The 12,290-nt window shown below is 41.3% G+C and overlaps 1 protein-coding gene across 5 annotated transcripts in view; it reads right to left on the bottom strand.

The window, feature by feature from the left end:
• Positions 1 to 12,290, bottom strand: part of LOC131445993 (disabled homolog 2-interacting protein-like) — a 152,654-nt gene that overhangs the window by 114,127 nt on the left and 26,237 nt on the right. The window contains exon 1 of one of the 5 annotated variants that reach the window (XM_058616840.1): positions 5,502 to 5,872. The exons of the other annotated variants lie outside the window; for them this stretch is intronic. The gene's annotated coding sequence lies outside the window, so the exon portion shown is untranslated. Of the gene's footprint in view, positions 1 to 5,501; positions 5,873 to 12,290 lie in introns of those variants that run through there. 5 annotated transcript variants of the gene reach the window in all.

Below are 12,290 nucleotides of genomic sequence, written 5' to 3' on the forward strand. Positions count from 1 at the left end.
CTGTCAGTGTTTAGTCTGTATATCAACCAGTCTCTCAGGAAGCAGCGTGTGTCCCTTTTTGTTGATTTGACTCAGTGGAACATCTACTGAGCTCCCCTTACTGGTTACCATAGAAACAACAAAAGCCTTGTGACATGTTGCATGTGAGAAAACATTTGTGAGCAGATTCAAGAGACAAAACACTTAAATGTCACAGGAACAGGTGGCCGGTAAATTACAGCTCACATTTAAAGTCCTCATTTCACCAGCTCCATTGTGTAAGTGTAATACAGTATAGATAGTGAAGTAAGGCACTTAAATATTTGATTTATTCATTGTTATAAAATGCTTACAAATAAGTTGTCTCATGGCGTCTTTGAAAACTGCACGGCATGAAGAAAGTTTTAAAAAGACTTTAATCCCAAGTTCAAAGAGCTTCTGCATCTGCTTCCTTATAAATTAGAGATCAGTAAAAGGTGCACTTAAGAGTGAGAGGAGGGCATTGTAGTAGGAAAAAGTTTGGCATGCCATGTTCTTTAAAGGATTGTGCTAATGTATTGCCCATGCTGGATTTTCCTGTGGTCAATATCCTTAGTCGTCGCCTCAGAGCAGCAGACAGTGGATGCTTTTTCCTGCGCGTTAGTTTCGTTTTGTCTTGATAAGCAGAGGACTTTTTGCATTTGCACTGATGTGCTTTGTCCCCACAGATTTCATTGGTTACCCATATGTCTGGACCTCTGGGATTTAAAGCCCGTTATTCTGAACATCACAACGCAGACGACAATAACAGAAGAAAATCTTTCAATTACTTTGGTCATGACTCCTTTACCTATCTACTGAGATTGAAAAGTACAACGACATGCTCAATAACTGAGTCAAACACAGGAAAGAGGTGAGCAGTCAACTCTCAGACAAATGAAAACCCAGGTTAAATGTATTTGGAGACGAAAACAAAGGACTATTGACACACTGTCTTCCTGTATGAGATATCCTGACTGACTTTCTCGAGTGGTCAATTTCTTTTTTTATCCTCAAATAGAAGGGTGTGGGATATGGGAAATGTGTATGCAGTAAAGTATTTAGCATGACCTACCCTTACACTTGAACAATAACATACACATACAGACACGTGAAACAGGAAAAATAGGGACCATTCGGTATTTAATGTACACTATAATCACTTAACGTACGACACATAACTTCACTGAACAGTTACAGTTTAAAAAAACACAGATCCACTGGTGGACACCCACATACAAGAGCCCTGAAATATTTCTCTGTTATCTCGTGGCTCACTGAAAACTCACTGGGTGGGCTTCTTCCACGGCAAACAATGACACTTTATCAAACAAGACTGAACACACAAACAGTGCCGCAACTTTATATGTACTGTAGTCAACACGCGAACGCTAATATTACAAATGCAACTGGTGCGTGTAATCGCTGAGATAAAGAAGATGTTCTGCATGAAAAGGGTTTAAAAACGCAATTAACTGTTGAGTGCTTGTTCATCATAGTAAGCTTTTTTGGCCATAAACCAGCACGAGGATCAGGACCACCACCAAAACACAACAGGCTTTCTGGTTAATGAAGCGAGCCAATCTATTTCGTTTTGGTCCCAATAGTCCTGGACTTAATGTAGCGTACATGCTGACAGCACATTATGCCAAGTCAAATTCTAAGCCTACATGAATAAGAGCAGACGGCTCAAACCCGGCGACGTCAGCACAGGGTCACGTTAAGGTCGCCGAATTTTAGTTATTGAAAACTGCATATGGACTCCAGCTGAATTAATAACAAGGGTCAATATATCACTAGACTTGCCACTCCGTCCAGCTACGCTTTAAATTTATTTCCAATACAATTCTTCCGTTGGAACTACATGAGCATTGTAAATCTCTACATTATGAGTTTCCTCATTTGTTGTTGTTTTAGGGCAACGAAATAGACCAAATATAACCACCCAGGAGATGTGGCTCTACATTCAGATGGTAAGCGCTTTATTGCCACAACAAGGATACACTGAATTATTGTCCACAGTTGCCATTAGTGCTACACGGCAATTAAATGGCTAATTGATTCTGATCTAAACAAGCAGTAGTTGCCAGTGTAGACACAAAGATCGCAGCTGCACCTTCATGCCCGAACGTGAAAGAAACGGAGACACAGACTGACCACATTTAACTCACACGATCTCACAGCGCATGAGCCAGTCTCTCACACAACATACCCTGCATGACACGTTTAAAACTGACACCGTTCGACCGTTCTATGACTGCGTAAAAGCAAAATCCAGACAAACAGTGAAACACATACATCAAAATAATGTCTGCTGTCTGTGATTGCTGTCTAACTAATTACATAACTGTTGTTCAGAGAGCCAAGGTGGGAGGGGTGAAGAAAAACTGGAAAAAAGTGGTAGAAATGAGGGCAGGTCTTGTTCCACAATAAGGTGTTTGTGAGACACCGAGAACAGAATGTGAAGTAAAAGACTGGATTAACAACACCTCTGGTCCTCATCACTCTTTTAATGTCTTCAAACTGTATAAAAATAATTTCATGTTTTGTATTTTCGCAGTAGTTCATGCTGACAGATAAGTTAGGGGTAAACTTGCAAACACAGCGGTCTCTATCATCACTTCTAAATGCAGCTGGAGTCGAATCATTGATTTCACAATCATTTCAAAATATCTAAACAAGTATGATCAAGACAAGAAATGTTCATCCTGACTCTTTGATCAATTGTACTGTTGCAGTATTTGTTTCCCCTGATGAAACATTTCACAATAGCTCTGTGAAAACAAACCAACTAACAAAGTATTTCCATACTTTCTCAAATAAACAATGAGTTGTTGTGTCCATTAAATGCTGAACATATTAAATCGATGACACTAATATTAGATTTCTTTTCAACATACATACCACAAATGTTTCCAAAAGTCTTTGTATTTATATTGACTCATTCATAAAAATTGCCTGTTATTGATGGCATCTGCATTACGGAGCATTCATCGGTCCTGCAAAATATTCACTATTGTTGAAAATATGTCAGCCTTGTGGAAAACAAATTAATGGAAACAGGGAACAGAGGCTAGAGGGCTTTTACTTTGAAAAGCAAGTGTTGGTGACACAAGTGACAGATATAAGGAAATGATCAGCTCTTCGGTGGATCTGAAAGTCACTTTCTGTAGTGAGGTGTTCAATCACACATATAGATAGATATATATAGATAGAGTGAGGGAGCGAGGGAAGGGAAGTTGGTCGGTGATAAACATTTTAAAAAAAGCTGAAAATTGTGCTGTGCATGCAACTCAAATAAAGGGCCTTCTTGTAAATGACCGAGGGAATCAGTCACTTCATCGGGAAGGGAGCTGAAGCTCATAACAGATCGTTATGAATGTTTTAACCCAGATTTGCGAAATGTGAGTGTTGTTTTATGTCCCTAAAAACACACAATTAACTTTCACTCAGGAGCAAAAATCTGCTTTTTTTTTTTACTGTCCACCCCTAGGTAAAGGAAATGACAAACACCTTTTAAAAATACTAAGAATTTAACCAAAAAAGGTAAAGTTACAATGCAACAAAGCAGTTGTTGTTGATAACGCCAAACAAGTGCTTTTCACTGCAATACACACTGGAGATTTACAGAGGAGAGAGGTCAAAGAGATGTGTGAGTGATACTGGGATGCTATTATCACTTTCGGCAGTGTGGCAGCGGTTTATCTCAGCAGTCAATCACCGAGTAATCACTATCTGTGAGAAACTCCTTCCACTTTGACTCGCTCAGAATGATTAGTCAGCTTCCACTGCCTGGACTATCACAGATATAGATATTACAAAGACTCTGACCCATTGACACATTAGCGTGTATTAGGTTTGTGTTTCATCTATTGATAAGGATGTTGTGTGTTACTGGCCGTGTTTGATCATGAGCAGCATTTATGGGGAAGTTATGGCCCAAGAAAGACATGTTTATAATTTGGTGGCAAACAAGATCTGGATCCACATTCAGGATTTAAAAAAACAAACAAATGTCTATCTTTTAAACTTGCTTTAGCTTTGCTTTAGCTTCTCTAGTGTGAAGAATTTCTGTTGTTCTCTGTTTACAAGCCTACAAACTGAATGTCCTTGAGTTCTGTACTGTTTCAGAAAACAAAATCAAATTGGTAACATCACCTTGGGTTTGTAAGAAACTGCAAATGAAAAGATTCATAGTATAGAGTAGATTATTTTTAAGGGAAACACAATAACTGCTGTCTTAAACAAATGCAGGTCAATCAATCAACAAACAAAGTAATCCAGCGGTACAGCAGGAGCTATAATCTGCAGTTACGTCAGTGTATTAGTGCAGATCACTGTTCACTCTCATGTCTTTCTTTTACTCTAATGACCCACGCTGATCCTTGGTTGGTGGTGCTCTGGCTAACTCATCTTCCCCTCCACTGACTGGGCCAAGTTAGGAATGCCATTCCAGCAGTCAGTGCGCAATTCCCGCTCAGTATTCCCTGTAATCCCTCTTCTCCGGCTGTCCTGAGCCTGCTTCCTTCCCACAGCTGCCGGCTGGCCCGGCTTGCTCTAATAATAGGACAACAATGCTCACCCCACGCCCCAAAAAAGAGATACCACTGAATACGGATATTTTGAATGGACTTCCCAGTTCGAGAGACGTACAACTTTTTTTTCTCCTTATAAAAAATATTTTGGATGTTTAAATAACAAAACTTTCCAGACAAATACAAAAAGGCAACTTCCAAAATTGTTGACATTCAGCAGTGCTGCGTGTGGCTAACAAACAGCAGCATGTAAACACATGTTGGTGGAGGAATGATGATGGGGCTGTACACTGAAGTGAGCTGCTATATGTGGTAGAGGAGTCGCAGAAGACACTATAATCACGCAGGAGCTGATAAATGAAGACTACATGCTGCAGAAGTAGTTAAACACCCCCTGTGTACCTTTGCCACAGTGTTTAGGAACAGGACGACACACAAAAGCTGACATGATTATGAATCAATGTTACATGTTTGTTGCACGTTTCTCTCAGCAAAGAAGCACAGGCAAACAGCACCAAAGAAAGGGAGGCATACATGAGAGAAGAGAATGGAGAGACTGAGAGCTGGAGTCTTTTCTCTGATCTTCTGTTGCCCCACTTGTGGAAGTAGAGCTCACAATCACATGCTCTCAGTGTCTTTGAGTCTGACATCTATTCAGCAACCTCTTCCTGCGCCTCATTTATTCCTTCCATAAAAACAGTTTGCTTCTTTCAACATCTCCCTCGCTCCTTACTCTTGACAGATCAGTGTGACAATGTTGCTTCCCTGGCACGTGGAAAGAAGAAAAAAAAGCAACCCCCCCACCACCCCCAACACCTTCTCCTTTCCTTCAACCCTCCTCCGCCATTCCACCAAGAGAGCAATCACACTGGCAAACTCAAAGAATTTCAAACACCGAACTCCTTTCACAGATTTTTCTGGAGAGTCAAAAGGAAAAGGGGGGGGAAAAAGCAGAATGCTGGTGCTCACCTCAGACAAGGTCCCACTGCTGCAAGGGAAGCAGAAGGAGTATCATCCTCAGCCTTAACAAAAAAACCAAGAGCAACAAGTAGCAGCTCCAGCGATTTCTCCTCCCCTCTCTCGCACTCCTGTTTCCTTGCTCCGTTTCTCCCTCTGCTCTGCACTCATTCAGACTGCAGTAGCTGCAGTGGAGTAAGCAGTAAGTATGCGTGGTGTGTGTGTGTATGGGTCCTGTGGACTCCTGCAGGGGCACTTAACAGGGTTCAGGTCCTCCCCCTTCTTGGTCTCACACACATAGAGAAAAAAAAAAAAACCTCTCCCACACACAAACAGAGGGCAGAAGACTATTCTCTTCCTCTTTTGTTGCTTTCTCTCACTTTCTACTCTCCCTGTTTTCTGTCTGCAACTCCCTGCGCTACAGCCCCTTTCATATGAAAAAGCAAATGACAGAGTGTGTGTGTGTGTGTGTTTATGTGTGTGTGTGTGCATGCACAGGGAATGCCGTCGTGCCTCACTGCCTGGGGCTCAGAGACGGAGGAGGAGGAGGAGAAGGAGGTGGAGTTCAGACCTCAGAGAGCTGAATTCCTACCTCCCGTCCAACCAATCGGAGGTCTTGTTGCAGTTGACCAAAAACCGCGAGGCCAAGTCGGGCCTCGCTACCACACACCAGCTTTAAAGCATTAGCTGGAGTTTGCTGCGAACCTCAGGATACACTGCTCGATGGAATATCATAAAGTATTTTTAATCTTGGGCAATTACTTTTTCCGGGTTTATAATTACATTTTTGCTCTGCCTAATTAACATCTCAATATTACAGAAAATGGTCTGTCGCCACGGCTAGAGAGAGGATGCCATCTGCATTGCATAATTCAGGTGTAAAGTGTTACAACAAAGTTCACAAGGCAAGTTAAAACACAGTTTGGGCTAAAAATGAAAAAATGAAGTGGTTATGTTGGGACATTTCCTTGTCTTTTCCCATGTCCCTCCCTTCTTCCTGCCAAAGAACAGTCCTCTCATGTTTCTGCCACCGTCCTTGGCCAGACATTTGTCACGCCAGACATTTGTCCACAGAGGTGACATCAGATCCAGCCAATACCCCCACTGCCCCTCCTGCTATTCACACCAGTTTACTTCTACTTGAGCTTCTTCCCGCTCTCTTCCACACCTCGTCAAAATGAAGCGTTGAGGCTTCGGTGTGAGAAAAAAACAAGAAATGAAGATGTTTCCTTGGTATAAACTCCAACTCGGCTGTTACATACAGTCAGTTCCTATATCAGCCGGATTTTTAAGACGAAGGCCGTGGCTACACTGGATGCGTGGGCAGCACGTCTGGATCAGGGACATATGACTTCCTTTTCAGTGTTCACAGAATAGAGCAACCACAGAGCTCTTGTCATTTTTTTATTTTTTTACTGTAAGCTGTGCGCAGTTTAGAGCGAAATAGACATTGAAAATGAACTTTCACCAGTTTCACTGTCTTGCTCTCTATCAAATAAGTCTCAAACATAACACCTTTCAAAGTAAAAGCACTCTAGCATTGTGGTGCCCTATTCATTTTTTTTTTTCAACAATGCTTTTGTTGTGAAATACTGTATTTGCAGGACTGACACGTGCATGATTTCCTAAATGCTCTGTGTTCTAAGGGTTAAAAACTTTTACAACAAATTTCAAAAGATAAATGCGGTGTAAAAAAAAGAGCAGCAGACACAGTAGTTGTATGAACAACAGACATCATTGTGACGTCACCGATAAGAATCTGAAACCCCATTTCAAAGCCTCCAGAATCACAATTTGGCTGGCACCATGTTGACATTTGGCAACCAGAAGCTCAGAGGCATCACCTGCAACCAGGCTCCTATTGGATGACAACACTGGTGTGCCCTTATATGTGCCATACTTTATTCTATTGATGAAGACCTGAAACTAGTGACTGTAACTCCTCAGGAAAAAGTTTATTAACATAAATGAAGTGAGTACTGCAATTGACATTGATGTGCTCTATATGCAGCATTGTCAAATTTACCGTTTTCAACCTAAATGTGTGTAGTTTTTCTGCAGTTTCACTATAGAGGCAATCCTTATGTGCTTACGTGGCCTTTAATAGACCATTAAAATATTTAATGAGCCAGTTTGTGTTTAAGGTAAACAGACTGACCTGGCAGATAATTGTGTAGACAAGATGTTTCCTTTGTAGAACTTATTTTACGGCTACAATTAAGTTAATGTATTATTATTTCAGCAGAGCAGTAAGAGATCCAGTAGGTTAGAAGAAACCGATGACAGGCAGCTCCATGTTTCCTTCACTCCACATGATGCGAGCTCTGGCTTCCAAGACCAAAATGGAAACAGCCCAGTTTCCAAACATGTCCAGTAAATGCAGAGTGATACAAATTGCTCTGTTGCAGAGGCAGTCCGTGACATCAGTGAGGACGGGGTGAACATGACTATCTATTACTTTCATGTGTTTCTCACTTCTGAGGAATTCAGCACAGCTATGAAGCATCCACTTTTGACTTTGGCAGTGTTCGTTGCGCATCAGAGCCTGATGATAAGAGATATTCAACACATTTTTGTGTAATTCAATTGTTGTTGTTTTTTTTGAGGACTGGCCTGATCATTTCCAAAAGGATTCTGGTCAAGTCGGGAAGACTAGCATGCTTGTGAGGCTGAGTATCAACCTTCAATAAACAACTACCAGGAAAAACACTGAGAAAAGAAACAAAAACAGAGTGAGAGTAAAAATATGAGAAGACAGAAACCCGAAGGCTGAAGTGACACAGTGAGTGAGTCCTTTGGTATGTGGGCTATAGAGTTACACATGGACAAAAAAGCGGAGCAGTGAAGTCCACTTCTATAGACAACCCTGACACGCCTCTCCTTTTATCTTCCTCTCTGTTTGTCTCCCATTCTGTCTCAGTGATCCCTTCACCCTTCAACCCCTGTCACTCTGTTTGTTTCCCTGAGCCTTTTTGTGTGTATTTATGTCCGAGAACAAGAACGTGTGAAACCTTAATATTGCAGTATTTTTTAATCGCATATTTACAAAAGCATGGATTTTGGTGCATGAGCATGTGAATGCTCAAATAGACTCAAATTGAGAATAATACAGGATATAAGGGGGATATACAGTATTAGCACGAAAACAGAGCAAATCTGCATAATGTCTGTGCTGTCTTAATGATCTGCCCTCAGAGGTAATTCTGTCATTCTGCACCTGTTTTTTTCTTCTTCTGAGGCACAACTTAACACACAGAATGGCACTATTCTCCACAGGGTGCCGAGTTTATGTGTTACAAAAAAAATAACACAGAAAACAGTCAAAAAACATCAAGTCCAATGTGAGCGTTTGGCTGATGATGTGTCTCTTGCTTCCAGTAAAAGCTGGAGAAAAAGAGGACGGTGTGTGTTTGAGCTGCAGGACGGGTTGGACGTGGGTCAGACAGGAATGCCAACATCTGCCATTTTGAGACAAAAGCACTTGTGTGCGGCACGTGGAGTCAGGCTTCTGCCATGCCTACCATGCCAGCAAGTGCTTTTTGTGGAAGGATTCCAAAGGGAATTCAAGTAAAAAAAAAAAAAAAGGCAAAGACAGGGGATGGGTGACCTGGGCCCCCGGCAGTCTAAAATGCAAACCACGTAAACTACCAAGGCCCTGATTTAATTAGGACGTTTATCATGCTGTCACTGTCTACTGTCAATGATCAAAATCACCTAAAAGCTGCAGTGACACACTAAACTTTGAGTGCCTTGCACGAATCGATAACTATATCACTTGAGGCAGAGCACTAAAAGTCTGCTGATAGCACCATGCAGTTGCCGTTTCCTGCTTGATTGAAGCTCCATCCACTAAATCTGATCATGCAAGTCAGCAGGGTGGGGTTGCATCAGCCTTTTTGCACGTGCATTTTTTTAAATTTGCAGATTTAAAAAAAAAAAAAAAAAAAAAACCTGACTGATAACATGGAAAACTTGAAAAACGATGAAGTTAAGAAATCACATGACTGAAATGTCCCTCCATCTAGTTTCATTGGAAAATTAGCCCCAATGGTGCATATGGTGGAGGAGGGAGGTAAGTAAGAAACAACAACAGTCCTCCACTTAGTACAAGAGACAAATATTGCTAAAAAAAATGCAAATTTTGATCTTGCTTGCCCTGGACTTGTACGCCAGCCACTAATTGCTGAACAACAGTGGATGGAGCAAACATGTACTGTATGTACGATTAGTGGAAACCTAGCAACTGGTAGAACTTTAAGGATTACATCTGGCAAATATTGCTTGGACTCCCAGTCTCCTACAAATTATGATCCACAACAAAACCGCAAACAGCATTAGGTTACAGGACTACGAAAATCGATACACCAATGGATTGGTATTTTAATGAACAAATTAAGGCGTTCTGAAGTAAGCACTCGCTGGGCGTCGCTACTTGAGAAAGCTACGTGAAGGGATGCCCCGTCCACGTTAAATACATAGACTTTATGCACTTTGTTCTCTATGTTGTGAATAAATAAGAAATAAATTAATAAAAAATTAATAAAAAAATTGCAAGTATAATAATAAGAATATCTTCTGAAGTGACTGCAGAATTATTATTGTTATTGTTATGGTTAACAGCCCTTGGTAAAGGTTAAGTCAGGGCCTTAATCTAACCACAGACTGGACCCTAGATGTAAACCAGTCTCTGGTGTGATATTGGTGTATATCATACGCCCGCATCCACCCCAACCAAGCTGTCTCTGCAGCCGACAATAAATGTAGTGCTACATTCATTCAAAAAATATGCGGCCTCTGAAAATGATCCAGCCAGCCAATATTATGCTTCTCACATGATGTGTTGTTTTTAGTACAGAAATGTAGGGGGGAAGGGTTGTTGAGAAATGGTTCATTTTTCTGCCAAATCCAGCAACATTTGGATATAATATCAATGAGATGTGTTTCTGACAACAACAGGAGCACAAGGGACTCATGGAACATAAAAACTGCCAACACCTGAATATTAACAACCAAATAGCCACTTAAACAGACCCTTAGTGCCACCTATAAAATCACAAAATGCTGTCAGTGAGTGACATTAATTGACTTGTTTATCAAAGAATCCCTGCCGTTTCATCAGAGCGTACACCTGCTTTTCTTTAATCAAGGAAGTTTTACCGACAGAACACAATGTCTGGGATGTGACATGAAACTGAGCTGTTTTAGCACTTCACCCCCCACTTTCATTTTGGTGCGGAAAACAAAAGAGACAGACTTTAAACCTCGAAACCAGGCATCTCAAGTTTTCTGTTGCTGCTTTTCCAGTCCCAAAGCTCTAATTTCAGGATCAAATTACCAAATTTTCCCACCAGCGTTGGTATTGAAATAAATACCCTGTTGGATCATCGCAGATCTGTAGCTGGGTAAACCACACAAACAATGAGGAGGGATAAACAAAACACTGATTAAGATCAGCTCATCACATCCTACTTTGATAAGAATCTCCCAGGAAAAGACACACAGTACGTCTGCCTGAACACACGCTCTGACTTCACCGTTTACTTTCACACACCCAGGACTGTAGGTACTTTCCACCTCTCCTTCTTCAGCTCAGTCCCTCACTACTCTCACCCGCTACCTGAGTACTGTCTGCTCAGTGTGGGATCAGCACATTTACATAACACAGAGGAGAAATACACATTACCAATATGCGAGCATGTAACAAGCTCATTAATGCGTTTGGCTCCCTTTCGGCAGTCTCGTATAAAGTACCTTAACCCTTTAAGGTACTTTACACGAGACTGCAGAAAGATACTTACCAGAAAATGACTGTGGTAGAAGTTGATGACACTTTGTATAATATTACTTAAGTAAATGTCTTAAAGTACATGACATTCACTGTCTTTAAGCATCAAAAGTAATATGTGAAGTAAGGATTGAGGCATGGTAGCACGGTAGGGCGAGTAGTCTTTCAACTGGAAGGTTGTGGGTTCATTTCCTGGCTCTGATAGTCTGTATGTGTCCTTCAGCTAGACACGGAACCCCACGTTGAAGTGTGTGAATGGGTGAATGGCAAAAACTGTAGTGCTAAGTAGCTCAACAAGACTAGAAAAGCTCTAGATAAATACACACTATTACTCTTCTTCTTCTGATTGTATAGTAACGAGTAACAAAGATAGTTAGAGGAAATGTAGTGGAGTAAAAGTTCCTAGAAAAATAAATAAAGTAAAGGAGGGGTATGTGAATTTTTATACTTCAGTACAGTAACAAAGTATTTGTACTAAAAATCACACAATACGGCATGAATGCAAACAGTCCCACTTAATATGAATATCTCCATGACATGGAGAACAGGTTCGATATACATTTGTGCCAACATTCCTGTTTCCTTCTCCATTCTATTGGCTCATATACATAACACTGCTTACCTCTGTTTCTCCTCCCTCCCATCCCAACCCTCCTGTTCTCCCTTCCCCTTCCTCCCCCCTCCCTCAGCCAAGGCTCAGTGTTGACTGCCTCCCATCAGGGTGGCTCTCTGGACATACGGTGCCAAATGGAGGCGTGCCAATGTTGCTGCTGGCCACAAGTCAGCCCTCTGAGGTTATTGCTTAGCTCTGCTCTTGCAGCGTTATTTATATCCACCATCAACAGACTGGCCAGTTTGATGAACTTTTCATCTGTCAGCTGTGTGTGTGGACGTCACACAACTGTAGATCTTCTCGGCTGAGTTTTTCTTACGATACGTGATGTGCAAGTGCAATATTTTCCGTGCAATCTGAAAAGAGTTAAATATTATTTATCATAACACTGCAAGAAGAGGAT

This window comes from Solea solea, chromosome 19 (assembly GCF_958295425.1).
Source record: "Solea solea chromosome 19, fSolSol10.1, whole genome shotgun sequence".
Taxonomy (NCBI): domain Eukaryota; kingdom Metazoa; phylum Chordata; class Actinopteri; order Pleuronectiformes; family Soleidae; genus Solea; species Solea solea.